The following is a 25,044-nucleotide window of genomic DNA, read 5'->3' as shown; positions in this document are numbered from 1 at the left end:
AAAATGTTGGTGGCTTGGCTTCCTCCTAAAGACCCTCCTATTCAAAAGTCTACAGCCAGCTCCTTTATACTGTACTTTTTTTTTCTCCTCAAAACCGTGACAGGTTTTTTCCACCACTGCCTGTTCTCTGCTTGTCACTATGGTAATCAGTATCAGTGTCGTCATATTCTGGATTGCTGACTAGAAATTCTTCAGGCCAAATATGGTCCTCCTTCTAGATTATGAGTTTACAGCTGCCTCTAGCTCTGCTACCGGCTGTCCAGCCGGGGTTTTTTTTCCTGCCTCTCTATTGAAGCTTTAATTTGGGTCATCTTCTTTATTTAGCCCTTTCTGTCAGTCAGCCTCTTATCAAACAGCATCTTATCAGATAACCAAAAACTCCCCCTTTGCCTACTAAACCCTTTTCAACAAAAACATGTTTTCCAGAGGTATTTTAGGGTGCCTAAGTTCTTTTCAGATGCTACTGTATGATGTGAAATAATGCATCTGACCGGTAGACCAAAACAAACCCCCCCAAAACCTAGGAACACTTGATAAAGGATGGAAAAAACTGTCCTGGCTAGTGACAGTGACTTGTCCTGCTAAATGATGCATCACCAAGTAGATGGAGATGAACCACACTTATTGAAGAATCCCATTTACCATCAAGCTAAATTAATATTTTCAAGACCCCATACACCAAGAATCAAGATCCAGTGGATTGTTACATATACAATAACAGCACAGGTACTCCCAAAAGAGCAAAAGGTTTGAGGTTTAATACTCCTCTCCCAGCATCTCCATATTTTCTATGTTCTAGTTCTGCTTCCCGTCTTGCTATGTATGTTGGTAGGGATTTCATTCTTCCTTGCTCCTCCTACCTTCCCCGCCTCCCTCTCTCCCCTTTCCATTCATTTCCTCCCCCACTCCCCTTTCCTTTCTAAAAAGCAGGTTAGTGGCTGCTGCTGGGTAGGGGTGGGAGTGAGAGATTGTGAGACTGGCTAGGAAACTGTCACAGACTGTTGAAAATGAAGATCATGTGACCGCAACAGCCGCTCAGAAGCAAACAGCAGTAGCATTGAAGCACCTACAACTTCCTCAAATTTCATTCCCTTTGGAGTCATGAATCCTGGATTTTGGACATGTTCTGTAAGTTATCCCATTTGGGTTCAACAATTGTTGCCCTGTGATGCACTGTTTTGCCCAATTAAAGGGCCTGACAACAAGAGTTTTAGTAATATATAGATTATGCAACAAATATATGAAACTGATAAAAAATATGTAATTATTCAAATTGCAATCATTTTAAAAGATCCTCCAATGGAAAAAATATAAAGGAAAATTAAATTTTTGAGGCAGGCAATAAGATATTGGTGGTTTTATCTTAATTAAAGAAACTGGTGTTGCTAAGAAATAACTGAGCTAATGCAGAGAAAATAAATTTCAAAGACAAAAATGTTAGACAAACATTCACTGAAAATAAAAGCAATCTTACAGTGTTTGGTTTATGCGAACTATACACATAAAAGGTGAGGCAGTTAAAAGTCTGAGAGTCTTGATTGCTGAATAATAAATACTTTGAAGTAACTAGTGGTGAGACACATTAATATACAGACAGTAACTAAGGCTATTAATTTTAAGGAGTTAGTTGCTACTTTGTAGCTTAACCAGTACCCAAACCGCTAACAGGTCATTTTCGGAGATAGAGACATGAGAGTACAAGTAGCCCTTGACTTATGACCATAGTTGAGCCCAGAATTTCTGTTGATAAGTGAGACATTTGTTAAGCGAGTTTTGCCCCATTTTACAACTTTCCCACATTTGTTAAGTGAATCACTGCAGTTGTTCAATTAATAACCTGGTTGTTAAGTGAATCTGGCTTCCCCATTGATTTTGCTTGTCAGAAGATTGCAAAAGGTGACTACATGATCCCAGGACACTGTGACCGTCATAAATATGAGGCTGTTGCTAAGCATCCAAATGAAAATCACGTGACCATGGGGATGCTGCAACAATCATAAGCCTGAAAATTTGTCATAAGTCACTTCAGTGCTGAAACTTTGAGTGGTCACTAAACAAACAGTTGTAAATGAAGGACTACCTGTAGTCTGATGTAGTCCAAAGGACTATAACTAGAGAGTTACATAAATTGATCCCAGAGTCTATTTGGGGATGTAGGCAAGCAACAAGTGGAACTTTGAACAAAATGCCAGAGGAATAAAGTTCCAAAACAAAAGAGCCATTTCTAACCACAACAAAAGAATTTAAAAGTTTTTCCCCAACATAGCCAAGGTTGCTAGAATGAATTAGGGATTTCCTGCTTTCTCTTCTTGAGGAAACAGGCTAATTACCTCTGCACTGTCCTCCTTAGCTCCCGGCATGTTCTTGGGCTTGGTGACCTGTCAGTATCTGTTCATTATTTGATCCACACCCATAAATTCTGATTTATTCTGTCTGGCAGCTGCTTCAGCCATATGATTATCTACTGCTTCTTTGGTCTGCAACCCATCAGGTCTGCCTCTTCAGTTTCTGAGTCAGATAGAATATCTTCCTGCCTATTTGAGTTGGAGCATGTCACATTCAGAAAGATCTTGCTTGAGAAGTTTGTGTATTTTGTGTCTGGGAGGTAGCTGTTAATTTTAGGAATGTAAAATAACATTGCAACAAAGACTGCTCTTCAACTTTTTCAAAAAAAATAATCCCAAACTTTTTTTGTTAAATGGCTTAGGGGCTTTCTAAACATGAATCATTAAAAAAAAATCAATAAGTACCAAGTTTATTAAAACCTTTAATTATTTAATTAACTAGAGGATAAAGTAATATTTTCCCATATGCTCTTTTCTTACATTTCTTGACAATCTGGAAGAATGGGCAGCAATAAATAAGGTGATTTTAAATTGGGACAAATGCCAAATCCTTCATTTACACAGGAAAAATTAAAAAACGTATAAGTATAAAAAAGGGAAAATCATATCGGGCAGCAGCACATGTGAAAAAGGCATGAATACCTTGGTAGACATGAATTGAAAGTATGATGCACCTGTAATTAAAACCACAAATCTAATCTTATGCTGCAGTGACACTCCTTTCTATACTGTATTGGACATACGACCCATAGAATATTCTCTTCTTACTGAGAAAAATTATCTAGTACATACTTTTGCTTTAGTAATTGTGGTTGAAATTGATATTTTATCTGTGGACAGACAAGAACATGTTCAATATTTTAGCTATGTCTCAGATTGGATCATAAATTATACAACCTGGGAAGTCAGTGATAATTCCAAGTCTCAAGAGAAAATTAATTTATGGGGCAGAATAAATTATTTAACCTTCCATATACCAGGTTTGGTACTTGCTTTATAAAAAGGAATAAACTAATAATCTCTGAATTGTTTTTTACCTAAAAGGCGTAGTGTTTTATAAGAACAATTAATTTTATTTTGTATTAGGACTGTTTAATATGAGACCTTTTTTAAAATCTTAATTTAGCATTAATCTCTGGATTATATCTATATCACTGTTAAAACAGTGTTAGAAAGAAAACTCTCCTATGACTGAGAGGATTCCAAACCTAAATTCAGGTAGATCTCAACTTATGACCACAACTGAGCCCAAAATTTCTGTTGCTAAATGAAATATTTGTTAAGTGAGTTTTGATCAATTTTATGACCTTACTTGCCACAGTTGTTAAGTGAATATGGCTTCCCCTTTCACTTTATCAGAAGGTCACAAAAGATGATCACATGATCCCAGGACAGGGCAGCCATCATAAATATGAAGCAGTTGCCAAGCATCTGAATTTTGACTGTGGGGATGCTGCTACAGTCGTAAGTGTGGAAAATGGTCATAGGTCAGTGCCACTGTAACTTTGAATGGTCACTAAATGAATTGTTGTAAGTTGAGGACTACATGTACAATGAAAATCCTTTCCATTAATGTAATAATATCTTTTTATTAATACAGTAGGATTTTTTTTCTATCCAATTCTTTTATTTAGATCAAACATCAACCTTTATTTGCTAACTAGTAAGTAATAAACAATATATCGTACCCTATATATACTGTAAATCTTGCCTTGGTTTCCAGTTCATTGGCTTTGTAATTTCAAAGGTTTATCACAATTATTATTTTAATGTTGTAAATAAAGCATTTGGAATGATATACAGAAAACATGTAACATTGCCCTAAAATTATTAATTTCAACAAGATCATTCTTTTATTTCTTACTTTATAATTGAAGCATTAATTTCAGTAGAAATCCTTTCTAAAAACAGTTTCATTGAATTGAACTATTGTTGATATCCAACTTGGTACCCAACTGTCTTAATGTAGATATTATAAGAGGCTGTACTAAAGAGACTAAGAAAGACAGGGTTAATGTGGCAGCATGCTGTTTATACTTGCCAAGGAAATAAGAGCAGGATATACTGTATATTCAAACAACAATGTTGTTATGCGTGTAAACATAACTTCTTAAAAGTGGCCATTTAAGAGTATTACTCAGCATGTGTAAAACATTCATTCTGTGTATGTTTGAAGTTCACATTACCCAAATGTCAGTTCCTAACAGATAGACCTTTCAAAATGATAATTGATTTTCCACTTGAATGCAGAGGGATAAATAAAGGGAAATTTTGCTATCTTCATCAGTAAAAAGAGCTGACTTTATTGTTTGTAGTTTACAAAGAAAAAGTATTTTACACAGATGATAGATCTATCATCCGTGGTTTTGGGGTGAGGGTACATCAGTACGCTGATGACACTCAGCTGTACATCTCCACCCCAGACCACCCCAATGATGCCCTTGACATGATGTCCCACTGCCTGGAGGCCGTACGGGTCTGGATGGGGAGAAATAGGCTCAGACTCAACCCTTCCAAGACCAAGTGGCTGTGGCTACCGGTGTCCCGGTATAGTCAGCTGATGCCATTGCTGTCTATAGGGGGTGAATCTCTACCCCCTACAGAGAGGGCTCGCAATCTGGGCGTCCTCCTGGATGCACGGCTGTCTTTAGAAGAGCATATGACGGCCGTGGCCAGGGGGGCTTTCTATCAGGTTCGCCTGATTTGCCAGTTGCGTCCCTTTCTGGACCGGGACACCTTGCGCACAGTCACTCACGCCCATGTTACCTCCCGACTGGACTATTGTAATGCTCTCTACATGGGGCTCCCCTTGAAGAGCACTTGGAGGATCCAACTGGTCCAGAATGCGGCCGTACAGGTAATTATGGGTGCAACTCGTTGCGCCCATGTAACACCTCTCCTGCACGAGCTGCACTGGCTCCCAGTGGTCTTCCGGGTGCGATTCAAGGTGTTGGTTACCTTTAAAACGCTCCATGGCTCAGGACCTGGGTACCTATGAGACCGCCTTCTGCCACCGATAGCCTCCCACTGACCAGTTCGCTCCACAGAGAGGGACTCCTCAGGGTGCCGTTGGCCAAATTATGTCGGCTGGCGACACCCAGGGGGAGAGCCTTCTCTGTGGGAGCCCCTGCCTTTTGGAATGAACTGCCCCCGGACATACGCAAGATCTCTGACCTCCGAGTTTTCCGCTGTGTTCTTAAGACCCTGCTCTTCCAACAGGCAGGGCTAGCTTCATAATTGAGTTTTAAATTCGGAATTCTTAAATTGTTGGGTTTTTAGCTAATTGGCCTTAAATGTAATACTTTTAATATTTTTTTAAATTTAAATTGTGATATTTGTATTGTGTTTTTACCTGGCTGTACACCGCCCCGAGTCCTTCGGGAGAGGGGTGGTATAGAAACAAAATTATCCTTATCCTTATCCTTTTTCTTTTTTTCCTTTTTTGTACAGATTTGTTTTTCTTTTGTTGTTATTGTTACTGTTGGATGTATTTTTTTTCTTTTGAATTTATTTCTATTGATAAAACATAAGAAATATTTATTTAAAAAAAGAAAAGCTTTTTTGAAATGTCATTTGATTTCCATAATTCAAATCATGAAATTAAGATTTGTATTTTTGCTCCTTTATGTAAAGATTCACTGTGTCAGATCCACCAGCTTCGGCTTGGTACCTTGCCAGCAATTGGAGAAGGCAGGGGGGAATAAATGGGCAATAAAGCTGTAGACCTTTATGATGGGAAATTGGGAGGGGAAATTGGGAGGGGAAATTGGGAGGGGCCTCGTGGCACAGCTGGCTAATAGCCTGTTATTAACATTCAGCTGCCTGCAATTACTGCAAGTTCGAATCTCCCCAGGCTCAAGATTGACGCAGCCTTCCATCCTTTCTAAGGTAGGTAAATTGAGGACCCAGTTTGTGGGGGCAATAAGCTGACTTTGTATAAATATACAAAAGTATGAAGGCTATTGCTTAACGCATTGTAAGCCGCCCTGAGTCTCCGGAGAAGAGCGGCATATAAATCAATTTTTTTTAAAAAAATTGACAGTTGAGGAAGAACAGAGCATTTTGGAATCCAGTTCGCCCCAGTACACCGGCATCTTCAAGGCCATTAGCCCTGAGAGTGGAATTTCACCGGCCCAAATACCTCAGTGTTTCTCATAACATCTCGGTGGTGCTGGATTGGCATGGAGGGATCATGGAGGGAGGTCTAGTGGGAGCCAGGGTTTTCTTTCTGTATTGGCGTGCAGGAATTTTAGATTCCGCTTGACTCTACTACAATCAGCATCCTTTAGTAAAAGTGTCCTTTCACTTCAACCAACTGGAGTCGAGAGTTTTACTTTCCTAAGGGATCAGACTGGGGTAGGTCTGACACATTGTTTTTTAGAAGATGCATATGTAGAAAATGAATTTGCTTAATATATCATTTAATAGCTGAGGGGCTGGGTTTGGCTTTCTATAAAGGATATTATATATCTGCAGTTAAAATATTGGAAATATTATAACAATTTTAAACTGCAACAATGTTGGACATTTTATTACAACTGATAACCAACAATCAGCATACAATTTTGGAAAATGAGCACATGATGAAATATGCCCTTGATTTGTAAAGGCATTAAAAGCAATAAGCTGACTTTGTATAAAAAAGAACACCGCTTAGGGGGTGCCGAAAGCCCTACTAAGCAGGTATATACAAAAGTATGAAGGCTATTGCTTAACGCATTGTAAGCCGCCCTGAGTCTCTGGAAAAGGGCGGCATATAAATCGAACCAATAAATAAATAAATAAATAAATAAATAAATATCTTACTTTATTTCATTTAATGTTACTGATGTTAGAGAATCATGTGTATATGTGTATGTGTTTTGTGAGTGTATTTTCTTTTTTCTATTATTGTTATAAAGCATTTGTAAGTCATGATTCTCATGACTGAAACTTCATAAAAGAGTTGTAAATAAATAATATTAGTATATAATTGAAATTCTAATATTTTAAATGTATCTTATAAGTTAGGACAGAATGATCATGTTATCTTCTCAATTCATGAAATATAATATACTTTCATAGTTTGTTAAATTCTTAAACACACACACACATATACACATCTTTTTTTAACATGTAGTAGCTTAAACTTTTCTTTAATTACTTCTAGGAGTTCAATGATAACAACATAATCATTTCAAAGGCACATAGAAACTTTTCATTTCCCCAGATCTCTTCACCAAATAAGATGTTAATACAGAGGAAAATGATTTTTGACAATTTAAACAAGCATATCAAATTTTGAGTTTTTCGTTTCCTTTGACAATTAACACTCTACAAGAATTTTTCCAGCCTTGGTAGTATAAAAATTAAACATCATTATTGCTTTGCTCACAGCAGAAGCAAATGGGGGTGAAGTAGGAGAATGATATTTATATTTCATGTTTGGAAAACTATATTCTTTATTAATTTAAGAAGTTGCAGACAAGTGCTCTATATGGGCGCAAACATTTTTCTCTCTAGCTACAGTGCTATCACCTGTGTGAGTAGAAAAAAATGATGAAAGAAAATGTTTTACACATGAAAGATTGTAGGATTACTTTGGTTATAGCAGAAAGCATTTCTACATAGAGCAATCGATTTTTAATAATTGCCCCATTCACTGTACCTAACATAACCTAAAAATATTCCTTTGAGTATTAATGTTTCATTTACAATAGCATACGGTATCTCATAGAGAATTTAAACTCAATTCAAAACATTTTTAAATTGTATGAACAAAATAATTTTCTGCTTACTCAGTGCCACCACTGAACTTCTTCACATATCGATCATGTTTCTTCTCTAAATTTTCATGCAGCCATCAAAAGGTTGACTTACTATAATTTCTTGAGATGCTACATTAGAAAATACTTTATTTCTTACAACATATGATGGATTAAAATGAGGGAAAAGATATTATCTGAAATATGTCATGATTTGAGATCCATTTAGACAACTCTTAGAAACTGCAATAAACCATTCTTAAAGCTTTGGGGAACATTATCTAAATAACTGCAAAATATCCTCAGTTTACAATGATTTAACATGTTTAGTGTATGCAAAGTGGCAAGTTTCATAAAAAATACTTTGTGTCATTCTAAATTCATTGGCACAGATTATAAGAGCTGTCATGTACATTTATGGATTTTGATATCAGCCCTTATGAATGCTAGATTTGTTAGATATTAAGCTTACGTTAACAAAACTAAAGCATATATTAAATATTTCAGGAAATCTATCTTCAATGTGTTGCTCCAAATACTTTCCTTTTCAAATACGTGTGTGTGTATGTGCGTGCACACATACACACACAGAGAGAGAAGGGGGGATTTCCATAATACAACGATGTCAAAAAGCATTTATGCGAACTATTTCATGATCTTTCTTATATTATTTCTTAAATAGCTAACTTTACCTATTTAATTTATCAAGATTGCCACATCAGTATAGAAAACCTGTGAGTTGATCAAAACCCTATTCCTAAATCTGAAATAAAACAGGAACTCAGTTATATTCTCATCACCTAGAAAACCTTGGCTCAGACTTTCAGTGTTGTTTGTATTTTGATTCTGGGTAAAGTCTCAGGCTTGAAAAGCCAGTAAATAAAATACTATAATTAGTTTAACATGAAGTTCTGCCAAAATACCTTCACTAATTAAATTACAGTGATAGGAATTTACTCAAGGATAGTAATGTTCATATGGCATATCTAACAAGCCGGTATCCTCCAAATTAAACCACACTGAAATCATTTAAATTGGTCAGTCCAGAGTCCTCAGTCTAGAGAATGCCAAAAATTTCATTGGACTGTTATAATTCATAATCACACCTTTTATCTTTAGTAGGTTGGTTTTTTTTAACCAGACTATGTCATTGATATGTCAAAGAGAAATGTGACTATTGGTTTATTTGATCTATCTTATGTGCAGAATTGTTAAGCAATTTGAAACCATTCTGTAAAACCTTATCTTTGGACTGTAGGCACACATAGTCTAGTTTTCTTATTGCCTTACTATCTACTTATTGGTATGTTAACACAGGTTCTGCCAAGAAGGAACAAGAATACAACTAATCTCTTTTAACATAGAAGCTTTTAACCAGTAAGACCTCCCGCAAATATGGATCTCAAAAATGGCAGCATTACCTACGTCTTAGAAAGAGGAGAGATTTTACTGAGGAACAACACAATAAAAATATATCAAAGGGAAATGCCAAAGGTATAGTGAAGAGAATAATAATCAAGGATAAATAGAATTCAGCGGGGAAATAACATTTTAGTGGTACTAGGGACCAGCAAGACATAATTTGCGATGGCTAATGATGAGATAGTATAGTGAGATTTTTAGGAAAATGAGAAAACCAGTCTGAGTTCTCTATAAACCCTTTTCTTTGCTTTAGAGAATTAGTTTTGGATATTAATAATAATACATGGAGCTTGTATGCTGTCCAACTCTCAAATGACTCTGACAAGAAGGTATTAGTGGGCATGCCTTAGCTTTGGGACCCAGAAATCCAGCCACAGAAGGAAGCAAAAATGTATGAAGGACTGAAAGCCAACCTATGTAGAAGGCCTATTAGAGTGGAAAATAAAGGTAATTAAGAAGCCAGTCTTTATATTAAGACAGATAAGAGATTCAAAGGTTGGAGAAAAGAAAAAGGACTACTGTATTCTCTGGCATAGTTGTGTTTCTTGAGAATTGGCAGCAGATAGAGAATCCAGACGGTGGAGACGGCTGCTAGAAGATCTATAGCAGATAGCTAAGGTTATGGTACAGAAAGCGGATGTTCTCAAACCTTTCCTCTCAGGTACCTTTTGCGTCTTCATACATTGGTCTCCACCCTGTTTTGGGATAATGGTAATACCCATTACTGCTACCACCTATCTTTCAGAAAGCACTTCCCCTGATTCCTTCTTCTTGGGTGTGAAAAAGATAGGGCTGCCTTTTCATGAAAAGTAAAAAATGTAAAATAATCTCAATAGTATAGAGAAATGTGACTAAATTATTCAATGCTTCCTTCCATCTTTTAAAGAGAGACAAATCTCACTAGAAATAATCAAAAGCAATATTTTTATTTAAAAATGACAAAGATATAAACTCTCATTAACATTTAGTATTCAGATACAAACATTAAAAGATGCAAAAGCCATTCAGATCATGCGAAAACAGCAGCATAAAAGGAAAATTATAAAAGAAAAAAACAATGCTCTAGGGTAGACCAAAAGATGTTACAAAATAGAATGTGCTAGAATATTGAGAGGATTCTGCGGGGAACTGTTATTTCTGATTATATGAAAATTATACTGTAAATGCTACTAATATCTTTGTTTAGCCTGAAGGATGGATAGACTAGTATTACAAAGTTGCATGTTCAAAGAAATATATGAAATTAGATTTGACAACACAAAGAAGCAAAAATTAACCCTAGCAAAATTATTGGTTGAATATTTTTATTTCTCCTTTTAAAGGGGAAGAATCAAGAAGATTCTTGAAACACATATTCCCCTTTTCAGTTAAATGAACAGTCAAGCTTCCCAAATTCCCACATTTTAACAGGCTACAAGAATTATATTAAACCCCACTCTTCTACAGAAGTAGTTCAGTAACTTCTGCCCTTTTTTTCCCCTCAAAGGATCAAATTTATCCTATTTCAAGCAAAGGGAGAAAGGATGTAATATGTCTGTATATGTGACCAATAAGCCATATCTCTCTGCAAATACAATAAAGTTCCAGGGAGGACTTTATTGTGGCCTTTCACACTTTGTGATCATAATTAGCTGATCTGAAGTCTAGATGACTCAAACAGATTTCTCCATAAGATAAACAAAAGTGTGCAAAGAGACAGAAAGTTCAGCAAACTGCTCAGCTAATCCATTCTCCTTGAATGATTTTAGCTAGAAATGGAATGTGGACATTTGTCATATACGTACATAGTATAAGCATGAGGAAAAGGCACAGAAAGGCCACCAAATGACCCTGGAGAGAAAAGAGACAAATGACAGAAAAAGATTATAGATGTGCTATATTTCTTCCCACATTTCTCCCTATAAATATCAAAGCTCCCTGTGCATATTGATTGTCCTTTTTAGCAATAACACTTAATTTCAAAAATGTAGCAAGGAATCACTTTTAGTAGGAAATGTAGAACATTCTGGCCAGTCAAAGCTTCCCTTGATTTTGATATTGGAAAGAAGTACATAACTCTACATCTCTACATAACTTCTAGGAGAGCTGTGAATATTTATGAATATAATCATGTTACTGCAGAAAAACAAACCAAGATAACTGGATTAGCTCTTTCATAAAGCAACCTTAATGATTGACTAACATGTGATGCGGTTAAAGGCTTTAAAGATGAGTATTAGTACAAATATTCTACCACCTTTTGTGCTTAGGATGAAGTTTTAATACAACCATCTAACAAAATGCTAACAAGGGAAAAGATATAGGTTATTTTCTTACTTTTTTATTGTTCATATGTTTCAAATTTCGAGGTACAGGGAGTGAAAACTGAAAAGAAATGAAATTGTTATAATTTGTAATTGAGTATTATATCTTGGCAAATATAACAATGTACTGGACATTGTGACATACTGTGACATTATTTGGTAGTAAAGAAAAATACTTTTCATGGGAGAAAACTGAAGCAGCAGAGAAAAGTAGTAAAAAGTTTGTAGTAACCATCAACCACAATTCAGTGAATAGATGATAATATAAGTGGCATATCCAAATTTAATGTCTACTTAATGTAATTTGTCCAACAAATCAGAATGGGACCAGACTAATATAAACACCACAGAATGAATACTCCATAAATTTCTCAAACTACATGTAAATATTCTCAGAAAAGTTGAATAATTCATATTAGATTCATTTTCATATTAGATATATTTCTGCACATTAAATTCTTTCTTCAGGCAGAAGCATATGAATGGATTATTTTTCTTCTAAATTTGCGGTTTCTCTATTCTACATTAGAAACATAAAATGAGGCATTCATCTCCATAGGTAGAAAAATGAACTGATTAAAGTAAGAAAATTCCTACTTTAGGAATTTAGCAGGAAAAGTAGAGTAGGATAAGTCTATTTTTAATGCTCCACCAAGTGTGCATGTCAGTACATTTATATATAAAGCTCTACATGGTATGGAGACTTGTTGCTTGTGGAACTCCATGATATGCTCCTGTCCAGTACAAATTGATGGGTTAATCTTCTCCACATCCCTTCAATTAGTCATCTTTGGGACCCTTTTCTAGCCCAGAAAATGAAAATGGAATGAGGTTCTCCTGGATGTTTGGGTGGCTCCCACCCAGTGGTGGGATTCAATTTTTTTAACAACAGGTTCTGTGGGCGTGGCTTAGTTGGGGGTGTGGCTTGGCAATCATGTGACTGTGTAGGCATGGCTAGCTGGTCATGTGACTGGGTGGGCGTGGCTATGTGCATAGGGACTATTCAGAGGGCTGAAAAAAGTCATTTCTGACTGGTCCTTGCACTTTTGACCGGTCCTCACACTTATGACCATCCTCACATTTATGCCCGTTGTGCATTCTTAACAACTGTGTCAGTCATTTCACCACTACTTCTCTTCACCACGGTGACAAGATAGGGCGCAAAACGTAAAATGTGAGGACAGTCGTAAGTTCAAGGACTGGTCAAAAGTGCGAGGACCGGTCAAAAATAACTTTTTCAGCCCTCTGAGTAGTCCATTTACTACCGGTTCTGTGGGTAATGTGACTGGGTGGGCATGGCCAATTTTTTTTTTAACTTTTACTTTTAAAAGCATTTTTTCTACAACCTTAAGAGGTTGCAGAAAACAATGCTTTTAGAAGCTTCTGACAATCAGGCAAATCTGCTGGGATCGCCAGAAGCTTTTAAAGGGATTTTTTTTCCTACAACCTCCTCAGCTGAGGAGGTTGCAGAAAAACATGCTTTTAGAAGCTTCTGACGATCACACAAATCTGCTGGGATCGCCAGAAGCTTTTAAGGCGATTTTTTTCCCCTACAACCTCTTCAAAAAATCCCTTTAAAAACCTCTGACGATCTATGCTGAGTTGCCTGATCCTCAGAAGCTTCTAAGAGCATTTTTTTTCTGCAATCTCTTCAAGCTTCTGCCTTTTCAAGGCAAAAAAGGGCGAGGGGGGGACACACATGTGTGGCAGTGAGATATTCCACAGCTCAAACCTCCCCCCACCAGAAACCTTGGAAGGTTTCCTGTCTCTAAACAAACAACTCCTGAAAATTGAGTGGCAGGGGCAGGAAAGTCTCTCCCAGCAAGGGAACAGACTGGATTTCGGAGGAAATGCAGCTCGGTTTAAGGTTAAGGCAGGGCAGAAGGGCTGAGATGGCGATGAGAGGTGGGGGGGAAGCCTTTCCAACAAGCAAATCAATGGGGTGGAGCTGGATTCACTTAAGTTAACAACCATGTGAATCACAACCCCCTGCCTTGCCTAACACAACACACACATACATATCCAAGAGACCCTCTCCCCAGGCGAGAGAGACCCAACCCTGACAGAGCCAAGACAAGCAGGGAAGCCAGCAGCACAAACGTTTGGACAACCCATCCTTTTTTTGGGAGGGAGGGGATCTTTGCAAAGAAAAGGAACGCAGATAAGGCAGGTTTAAAGACCCCTTCGCTGCAAAGCCAGGAGCATCCCCTAGAAGTCCCAGTCATCGGAGATCCTGGTCCCCCCACCCCAAACAAGCCAATCCACAGGCTCACATTCCCACCCACCCCCCTCTCCCCGCGAGCCACACAAAACGCGCGTCGAGCATCAGAATCCCCAACTCGCACCTGTTTTGCAAAAGCCCAGTTGAATAGGACCCCCCCACGCCCACCCTCCCCACTCCCTCTGCCGGTTCCCTGGCGGTGTAGGTGCAGCAGCCCCGGCTGGGGAAAGGAGGTGCCGGCCGTGATGCCGCTTTGCAAAGACGCACCTGCACTGCGCGGCGCCTCCTGCGCTCTCACCTGTTGGATCTGCCTGGACGCCATCGCCACCGTCGCCGCTGCAGCCACTGGAGCCCGTCCAGCACCGGTGGGGAACCAAGCTGTCTCAGGAATTCTGGAAGTTGAAGTCCACAGGTTGTAAAAGAGCCACAATTGCCTACCCCTGGCTAGGGTAGGCTGGCGCCGCACGGGTGGGAGGCGGGGCGGGGCGAGCGAGCCAGCAATTTAACAAATGGTTTGGTGTGCTGCCTGGCCAATAAATAGTGGTGGGGCGGGGTGAGGGGCGGGCGAGCCAGCAATTTAACAAACGGTTCGGTGTGCTGTCTGGCCAATAAATAGTGGTGGGGTGGGGTGAGGGGCAGGCGAGCCAGCAATTTAAAAAATGGTTTGGTGTGCTGCGGGGCCAATAAATTACAAAAAAACACCGAATCATTTGTTAAATTGCTGGCTCGCTCGTCCCATTTATTGGCAATAAATAGTAGTGTGGAGGGGTGGGGCAAGCCAGCAATTTAACAAACGGTTCGGCCGAACCCCCAGAACCAACAGAATCCCACCACTGCTCCCACCCTGTTGGCCTTCTGCAAATCCTGAAAGACCTGGCTCTTCTTCTAAATATGGGCTAAGTGAATGAAGCCCTTGTGAGATGTATTTTCTTGAGGCTGATCTGCTATCTTGTTTTTGATTCTTGTTATTTTTTCTTTCTTTCCTTTTTTGTATTTTGTCTCTGACAATTTATATTGTATTTGTTCTGAGCCACTCGAAATTGTCTGGAGTTGGGTAGTAGCTACACTAAATAAATTAAATTATACTTGTGTGTGTGTGTGTATCATATGGCAGTCTCTCTCTTTCTTTCTCTCTCCATCTCTCTCTCTGTCTATCATCTGTCTGTCTTCCAGTCTATCATCTATTTTGCGATGAGCTGCGGTAGCGTAGTGGTTAGAGTGCAGTACTGCAGGCTACTTCTGCTGATCACCAGCTGCCAGCAGTTTAGCAGATCGAATCTCACAAGGCTCAAGGTTGACTCAGCCTTCCATCCTTCTGAGGTCAGTAAAAATGAGGACCAAAATTATTGGGGCAATATGCTGACTCTGTAAACCTCTTAGAGAGGGCTGTAAAGTGGTATATAAGTCTAAGTGCTATTGCTATTGCTGAAGGAAAATTGGTGTAGTAGAAGAAAAAGAAAGATGTGTCATGAGTCCCAGCCATCAAATTTTACAGTTATAGGTGATTATTCTAATAATGATAAAGTTGATAAAACTCCTCAGGGAAAAAAAATAAATAAGGGAGGGTTCCTTCTCGAGGGTTGGTAGAAATGACCACTATGAATAGTGACTGTAAAACAAGAGTTTAATAGCTCTTTTAATAACTCAGTTGCTGAGAGAGTGATTCTAATCATATATTAAATTTAGCTATAATGAAGATTATTCTGTGTCTTGGCCTTGTTTATTATGTGAATCCAACCCTTTCTGGTTTAAGTTATGGTCTATTTTCCTTTTGATCTTAAATGATGCTGAATAGATATATACCATTTTCCATATAATATTAATAATTTCAAATTAATTCTGTTGTTTTGTTGTAAGCTGTCAAATTTACTTTAGCATGATAGACTTGAAAACCAATATCTTTCTTCACATCAATAGAGTTCAAAAATATGGAAAATAATAGTGGCTTAAAAATTAATACAATTGTGAAGAAACCTTTAAAGATTGTTATATTCATATTTGATTTCTCCTTTAGTGTTATATCAATAATGTAATTTTCAGTAGATTACTTTAGATTAAAAATGACATTGTAAATAGAAATGTTTAATATAGACATTTAAAATTCTGTACCAGATCAAAAATGTATGTTCAGATGTACATTATGTCAAAGTTGTATATTCAAGCTATGCATTTTGTTTTATTGCTGTATAGCTCTTATTTTGGAGATTGAGGATGGAGAAGGGGTTTTTAAAATTTTCAATATTTTGTTTGATCATTGCTATTCAATTTCTTTTTAATGCTGAAGAAAAATTTAAAAATACATTTAATGAGTCCTGGCAGTGTAAAAGAGAGATAAATGGTATATCAATAACACCAATATTTCACTATGTTAACTACTCAGTTATTTCATCATAGCCCTTTACAAGCTGATTGAATAAACAAATTCAAACTCATTTTTACTTCACAAGGCTTTTAGCACTTCCATTACTGTGACCTCTTGGGAAATATCTAACTGTCACAATTTGGATTTATATCTAGAGAAAATGGGGCTATAGCAACATCTCCTTAAAGCACTTGTTTTCTTAAACGAAGTCTTAAAAGGCAATTCATCTTATTTGTGGGTTTAGAAAAATTAATACAATATTTTTTAAAGTTCTGCCCCTATATCCAATTATTATTCAGTATGGTAATACAATGCAATTGATAAATTGCATTATGAGCTGTCTTAACATTTAGTAATATGTCCCTTGGATATCTCATTTTTACAATATGAATAAAAAGATGAATTCATTGGGAATTTTTTGAACACAAAATATCTCTAATATCAAAAAAAATTTGCAGAGAAATTGTTCAGCTGTTGGCTGGTATGCATGCACACACAAATGAAACTTTAACACAACTTCTGCACAATGACTTTTGAGGCTATATTGATTTTTAATAAGCACAAATCTGCTTATGTAGCAAATTGTACAAAGCTGCTTTTTTAAAAAACCTGAAAATATTAATGCGTGCAATAGTATTCTTAGATTGCAGAAGGTTAGAGCAAATAAATCTCTGTAGATAAGATAGATCTCTGTTTCAGATCTCCCCTTTCAGTTAAATCCTTCACTTGGTGCTGTTGGTGGAGAGGCTGGGTTTGGTTGGCAATAAGCAGTTAAAAATCTTAGGTGTTCTATGTCCACTGTCACTTATATGCCTTAACTTATAGTTTTTACCTGCCATTTAAAATTTGGCATGAAAACATGATACATAAATTATTTACTCAGAGAAGTTAAAAAACATCCCAGAAGAAAGCAAAAATATTGTTACCAAGCCTATGACACAAATATTCATTTATAGACAAAAATGCTTGGCTTGAGAGAGTCTTTATTTGTAACTTATTCTTCATCATATACTGTGCACAGTACAACAGATAATTGTTTAAGTATTCTGACCTGGTAGAGCATATTATCTATATATATAAAAGCAAAATACCACTCACGCATCATCACAAAATCTCCAAAACCGTAAAGACTACAAATTTAAAATTTGCTATGTCTGTTCCTCTTGGCTTCTAGGTGCTCACTAAGAAAGGATTTTTTTGAAATGACCATCAGAGCATTAGTATTTCCTATATTATGATTAACACGCTCTGATGCTAAGGAGTTCTACTCCCCCTCTCCACCTGAAAAGAAATCTGTTCCAAATGCAAAACACAAGCAGAGGAGAGGAGTTTCAGTTTTAGTTTTACTTTCACAGCAGCAAGCAGGGAATAGGATGGGGAGGCTTCTGGGGGCAAGGCTGAGGGAGAGAAGGGGATAGGATAGGAGACGTTTCTGTGAGGCAAGGCTGAGGGAGACAAGATAGGATATGCTTCTGTGGGGCAAGGCTGAGGAAGAGGAGAGGAGAGGCCGATTGTAACTACTGATTAATTTTCAAGCTGTAAGTGTTGATTTATCAAGCCCGATCACATAGTTTCGTAGCGGAGCATGGGTATTAAGCTAGTTTATTATAATCATAACAAAATTGGAATGGAACAGACACTTGGCTTCTACTGCCAATTTTGTGTGCAAGTAACACATCAGCCTGATTCAGATTTAATAGCAATAGCACTTAGATTTATATACCACCCCATAGTCCTTTACAGCATTCTTTGGGCAGTTTATAATGACAGTATATTGTCTCCAACAATCTGGGTCCTCATTTTACTGATCTTGGAAAGATAGAAGGCTGAGTCAACCTTGAACAAAAACAACCCTGGGCTGAAAGTAAGTGATTGGTTCAATGTCACTGGGTGAGTTTTATGTTGAGAATAAACTTGATCCAAGGTCACCCTGATTTTAGCCCTACACTACATCAGCTCCCAAAGTGTCTTCTTATCGTTATGGATACCGAGTTCTCATTTCATGTACATACAATGGTATAAGGCTAAAGAGAAAAAAATCATAATTAGATTATGTATCAAAATATATATGACAGATTAATGTTCTTCCTGTTGTTTATTGGAGAACTAAGTAAACATTCCATTTTCACTGTAAATTTGTGTACTGTAATAAATGTTGAAAATGATCTTTAAATAAATTGTTAAATTCCTTTAAATTGTAAATTTATATTTGCGTGGCATTTTGGAGATGAGCTGTGAAGGGCCTTATTATATGCCTGATAATATCTTAGTTTCTTATTTTCTAAAGTGCTTGAGTCAATGATTGGATTTATATATTTATCTATTAGGCTAAGCACAATGCTGGCCTGCTTGTTTGGAGCGCAGTATATTGTGTGAAGCAGATATTTTGTAATTCATGGCTTAAAGTTTCAAATATAGATTAACCAAGTAAACTAAAGTTTAATCAATAAGAGGTGACTGAAGAAAGCATAGTTTAGCACAGAATGTGAAGCCTGCTAGTATGCCTGTCTTGGTAACAATTGCTATGCAAGGAAACTTCAAAGTGTTGCATTAGAAATGACAAGTCAATATGTCATATGATACTGAAGTATCCAATTTGACCAGAAAATACCTTTCCCTTCAGCTTACCTTGGGAAAATCTGATTGTAAAATCACAGTGCTGCACATTCTACACAATGACATGTACAGGAGGAAAAGCCTTCATAATAAGGCAAGAATGGGAGAAAAAAATGTATCACTGCCGATGATAAATCTTTCTTCCCATATTCCCACATGGATCTATAGACCTGATCTTTTGTTGAGGTGTAATGCCTGGGCTGCCTATGGATAGAACACTTCTACTATGAGGGATTTATACAAACAACTAGACTTCCTTATGAAAGTTCGTGGGATTACAAACCACACCAGTGCTCATCATCTTGAATACAACAAGAAGGGGATATTTTAAAGACAATTGGAAGTTGGAAAGCATTCTGCCCTGGTTGACTGAGGAGCGACTCTGAATAATTTACATTAGACAAGTATAAAAAAAAAAGTGACTGGGTCAACTAGTGAGAAAAAAATGTTTCATTTTGTGCTTTTCTTTCCATTTTCAGATAAAGTCTGAAATCAGTCTGAAATCTGGAATCTCAATTAGAAGCTGGCTTGCCATGAGTGCTTCCTCTCCTTGCAAAGCTTTGCTCAGTTTAAAGAGAAGCCTCATTTTAAGATTATTTTGTGGAATGATCTGTTGTGGGGAAAGTGTCCACTTACATAAGGAAACAGAGCATTTGGAGATAAATGCAACAAAAACATTTTATTATCATATCACTAATCACTGAGCTCCTACCCAAAAGAATGCAAAAGAGCTTGTGCCAAGCAAGGTTATGGATTATATCCTCCAAAAAAAAATTAAATAGAAATGATAAGGAAAGCAATGTCATAAAACAGTGATCTTTATAACAGGAATGATACATCTCCTACTACTATGGAATGATCTACTAATGTTAAGAATCACAAAAAGGGCTTCCAGGTTGATCCCCATCCTCAATTCTCTACAATTGTTCTGTTCCCAGGCAGGGTAACATGGAGTGAAGTGGGGTTGACAACAATATCCTGGAGGCATTTCACTAGACCAATAGTCAGTACCAGTGGTGAAATCCAATTTTTTTAAATACCGGTTCTGTGGGCATGGCTTGGTGGGCGTGGGGTGGGGTGGCTTGGTGGGTGTGGCTTGGTGGGCATTGCAGGGGAAGGATACTGCAAAATCCCCATTCCTTCCCCACTCCTGGGGGAAGGATATTGCAAAATCTCCATTCCCACCCCACTCTGGGGCCAGCCAGAGGTAGTATTTGCCGGTTCTCTGAACTACTCAAAATTTCTGCTACCGGTTCTCCAAATGGCTCAAAATTTCCACTACTGGTTCTTCACAACCTGTCAGAACCTGCTGGATTTCACCCCTGGTCAGTACAGAAATTTGCCTGAGAGTAAGAAAAGAAAATAAACATGAATAACAATAGCACTTAGACTTATATACCGCTTCACAGTGCTTTACAGAGATTTACAGAGGAGCAGTGGTTCTCCTTTCTCTCTGACTGGTCGCAGTCTGTGTTGGCAGGGGGGCAGAGGTTGATCCCGAGGTGCCTTGTGTGTGGGGTGCCACAAGGGTTGGTCCTCTCGCCCCTTCTGTTCAACATTTATGTGAAGCTGCTGGGTGAGATCATCTGGGGTTTTGGGGTGAAGTACCACCAGTACGCTGATGACACTCAGCTGTATATCTCCACCCTGGGCCACCCCAATGATGCCCTTGAAGTGATGTCCCGGTGCCTGGAGGCTGTGCGGATTTGGATGGGGAGAAACAGACTCAGGCTCAACCCGTCCAAGACCGAGTGGCTGTGGTTTCTGGCATCCCGATATAGCCAGTTGGTGCCATCACTGACTATTGGGGGCGAGTTGTTGGCCCCCACGGAGAGAGCTCGCAACTTGGGTGTCCTCCTGGATACACGGCTGTCTTTAGAAGAACATCTGACGGCTGTGGCCAGGAGGACTTTCTATCAGGTTCGCCTGATTCGCCAGTTGCGTCCCTTTCTGGATCAGGACTCCTTATGCACGGTCACTCATGCCCTCATCACTTCCTGCCTGGACTACTGTAATGCTCTCTACATGGGGCTCCCCTTGAAGAGCACCTGGAGGCTCTAACTGGTCCAGAATGCGGCCGCGCGGGTGGTTATGGGAGCGACATGGCACTCCCATATAACACCTCTCCTGCGTGAGCTGCACTGGCTCCCAGTGGTCTTCCAGGTGCACTTCAAGGTATTGGTTACCACCTTTAGAGCGCTCCATGGCTTAGGACCTGGGTACCTACGAGACCGCCTTCTGCCACTGGTAGCCTCTCACCGGCCAGTAAGCTCCACAGAGAGGGGCTCCTCAGGGTGCCGTCGGTCAAACAATGTCGACTGGCGGCCCCCAGGGGGAGAGCCTTCTCTGTGGGGGCACCTGCCCTTTGGAACGAGCTCCCCCTAGAGATACGGAAGATCCCGGATTTACGCACTTTCTGCCGTGCCCTCAAGACTTTTTTATTCCAACAAGCTAGGCTAGCCTAACTCTTTTTAATTGCTTAATTTTAATTTTCTTTTTTTTAAAAAAAGGGGTGTTTTAATTAATATGGGCCAAATTTGTTTAATATGTTTTAAATTGTTTTTAAATTTTATATTGTATGTGTTTTATCTTTGGCTATTCACCGCCCTGAGTCCTTCGGGCGAAGAGCGGTATATAAATCCAAATAAACCTAAACCTAAACCTATTGTCCCCAACAATCTGGGTCCTCATTTTACCGATCTCAGAAGAATGAGATAAGCAGTAGCAGATTTTGTTCCACAGAAGCATAGTCCAAGAATTACAAACGGCAGAAGCCGAGTAACTACTGATGCCTACTATGCTATCAAACATGTATCAAGCACCTTGTCACATGGAACAGTCTGCACAAAAAGCCATGAGATGCTTCAGTTATGATTTTCAAGAAGAACATGGGGTCTTTCCACTGCAATCAAGCAATTCTGAAAACAACCAGATGTTTAATAGGCTGCAGGCATGTTCTGCATTCACACTGCTGCATGCTCCGAAGGACCTATTCTAAATTGGTTCCAAATCATTGCATGGCTGTACTCCATGAAGTGATGCCTCAGTTACAAGAATGGCTGCATTTGCATATGGATCCCTGTGGACATACGGCAGAATTAAAGCTTAGAACAATCAGGCTATCTCTACATTTATATTTAGGCCTTTGATATTTTTCATTATTCGTGTCTGTTTTCTTCTATTTTAGTTATCTTTTTAGGCTTCTTATAGAATAGGGATACCCTAGCTGAATTGTAAAAATCATGATGATTTTTGAAGGGTAGGAGAAAATTTTCTGTATCTCTTTGCTGCAACCGAGTGCTTGTCTTCATTGAAGAAGTATCTTTGCAGCCAAAATACAGCTTGCCCAGTATAGAACTTGCATACAGGTTTACAGTAAGTACTACTTCCCTTTCCTGAAACATCTATATCAGTGTTTGACAATAAGAAAAACGAACAAAGTTGACTGATCAATCTAGGACTATCACAAAAGAATTCATACTATTGATAATTTATATTCTGAATTATTAGACATTTTGAGAGCTTTTTTTTTCTGTAGTCAGAAAACTTCTAGAATTCTCACTGACATTTCCAAAGCTTTTTATTTAAAGTACTAAATGATCCAGAAACTGACAGTTACATTTTCAAGGCAGAACTGGAGCAACATTCAGTGGAAATCAATTATTTAATTAAATGTTTTTGTGATATTCTACCTGCTGTGAACATGTTTCTTTAAACCAGTCTGCTGATTTGTTCAGATCTCTTTGCTTATATAATCTCCAAAGAATACAAAATCATTGTTTTTATAGCTTGGATACACTTTTTATTCTCAGTGCAACATAAGCAGATATTTTGATTACTTCATGTCTATTGGATTTCCACGTTATTTATATTATGATAAATTGAAAGCAATATGTATGTTTTATGTAAGTAATCACATCCATATTGGGGAAAAGGGGTATGAAAAGACTGCCTTTAACCTGAGCTGATTGTGAGATATATCATTTATTTTATTTTATTTTATTTTATGCAATTTATATGCCGCCCTTCTCCCGAAGGACTCAGGGCAGCTTACAAAGAATACAATTCAACAATTTAAATTTAAATGTAAATTAAAATCCAGTTAAAATTAATTAAAATTATTACAATGTAAAAGCCCCTAGATGGTCAGTCCAATTGATGAAAGAGCCATGTCTTCAGTTCGCGGCGGAAGGAGAGGAGGTCGGGGGCTGTCCTAAACCCAGTGGGCAAACCATTCCAGAGGGTTGGCGCTCCCACAGAGAACACTCTCCCCCTGGGGGCCACCAGCCGACATTGTCTAGCCGATGGCATCCTGAGGAGCCCTGCTCTGTGAGAGCGTACGGGACGATGGGAGGATGGCAGAAGATGCTCCTGCAAATACTCCGGGCCTAAGCCATGTAGGGCTTTATAGGTTAATACCAGCATCTTGAAACGGACCCAGAGGACCACCGGCAGCCAGTGCAGCTCACGCAGGGGAGGTGTCACACGGGAGTAACAAGAAGCTCCTGTAACAACCTGCATGGCCACATTCTGGACTAGCTGAAGCCTCCGGGTGCATCCCAAGGGCAGCCCCATGTAGAGGGTGTTACAGTAGTCCAACCGAGAAGTAACAAGAGCATGAGTGACCATGGCGAGGGCATCCCGGTCTAGGAAAGGGCACAACAGGCGCACCAGACGTACTTGTGCAATATAATGTTATATTATAACATAAGGTTTTATATAAACAAAAATGCATTAATTTTACTTGATTTTTAAAAAATTATCTGATATCATTCACTACCCAGGGTGCCAAGACTGGGGCAGTTACAAACATTACAAATAAATAAATAAATTGTTAATTGATTTTCTTACCATGTTTGACAGAATACTAAGCTGAAACTAAGTACATTAGCTGGGTTTATATTATATACTGACTTAAAAATCTGATTGGCTAGTTTGCAAATTTATATGTCATGTGAATCCAGCTAGTGGCTTGATTCAGTGTAATGACTGTCTGCATTCCTTAAACCCCATTCACACAAACCATGATTGAATATTTCTTTGATTGCCTATCTGAAATTTTATTTTACCTGAGTACTAGGACAGTAACATTACCAGGTTCTGAAGAAACCAGGTTCTAAAACAAATCCAAAATAGTTTGTGATGACTATTTCCAGGGGTGAGTTCTAAATTTTTTTACTACCTGTTCTGTGGGCGTGGCTTATTTTGTGGGCATGGCTTGATGGTCATGTGACAATTCTTTAGGATTTAGCAGAGGTACTGGTCTACCAGGTTTTTAACTGCTTGCTGAGCTGTACTGGTCTATTCATTTGTTTTTGGAGGCACTGGTCTACTCGTGTATTTTTGCAGGCACTGGTCTACCCATTTATTTTTGCAGGCACCGGTCTACACATTTGTTTTCTTTTAATACTGATCAGCTGTAGGGCGGCCCTTTGAAGCCCCGTGGCAAGAGTTTAAACAGGTTTTTTCCCTCTAGCTGATCAGCTGGGACTCAGGAGGCAGCAATAGATTGGGGGTGGGGCCAAATAAAAGGTAAGAATAATGCATGGGGGGTGGGGGGCGAGAACTGGTTCGGTGATGTCATATCGTCACCGCTACCGGCTTGGCAGAACCAGGCAGAACCGGGAGGAACCCACCACTGAGTGTTTCCCATTTTGGCAAAAACAAGTAACTGATTTTTTTGATCCAGTTTTCTTCCATGGAACATTGTAAATGGACGTTGGTCTTACCTCATACGTCCTTTCTCAGCATAGGGGAAATGTCAGTCAGAGTGGGGAGACGCTCCGTCCAGCGTATGACCGAGTCTGTCAGTTTAAAAGCTCCGCCCTCCTGGGCCGCCCCAGTTCTTCGGCGAGGGCGAAGGTGAAGACTCATCCGACGTGTCTTCCTGAAATGATAGAGAATTAGATTCCACCACCACCCCAGCTATCACCGGACCGGCTCACGAAGGATGGGGCTGACTGATGTTTCCCCTATGCTGAGAAAGGATGTATCAGGTAAGACCAGCGTCCATTCTCCAGCTAGAGGGAAA

At 38.7% G+C, this 25,044-nt stretch overlaps 1 long non-coding RNA gene across 1 annotated transcript in view; it reads right to left on the bottom strand.

Annotated features, from left to right (window-relative positions):
- LOC117671828 (uncharacterized) overlaps positions 1-24,827 on the bottom strand; it is an 80,030-nt gene extending 55,203 nt beyond the window's left edge. Inside the window, exons 1-2 of the long non-coding RNA XR_015734465.1 lie at positions 24,743-24,827; positions 11,828-11,875 (exon numbers count right to left, since the gene is read on the bottom strand). This is a non-coding gene — a long non-coding RNA (uncharacterized LOC117671828). The remainder of the gene's footprint in view (positions 1-11,827; positions 11,876-24,742) is intronic.
- Between the last annotated feature and the right edge of the window lie 217 nt (positions 24,828-25,044).

This window comes from Pantherophis guttatus, chromosome 5 (assembly GCF_059756535.1).
Source record: "Pantherophis guttatus breed Tessera chromosome 5, ASM5975653v1, whole genome shotgun sequence".
Taxonomy (NCBI): domain Eukaryota; kingdom Metazoa; phylum Chordata; class Lepidosauria; order Squamata; family Colubridae; genus Pantherophis; species Pantherophis guttatus.
This window is presented reverse-complemented; position numbering and strand designations above follow the sequence as displayed.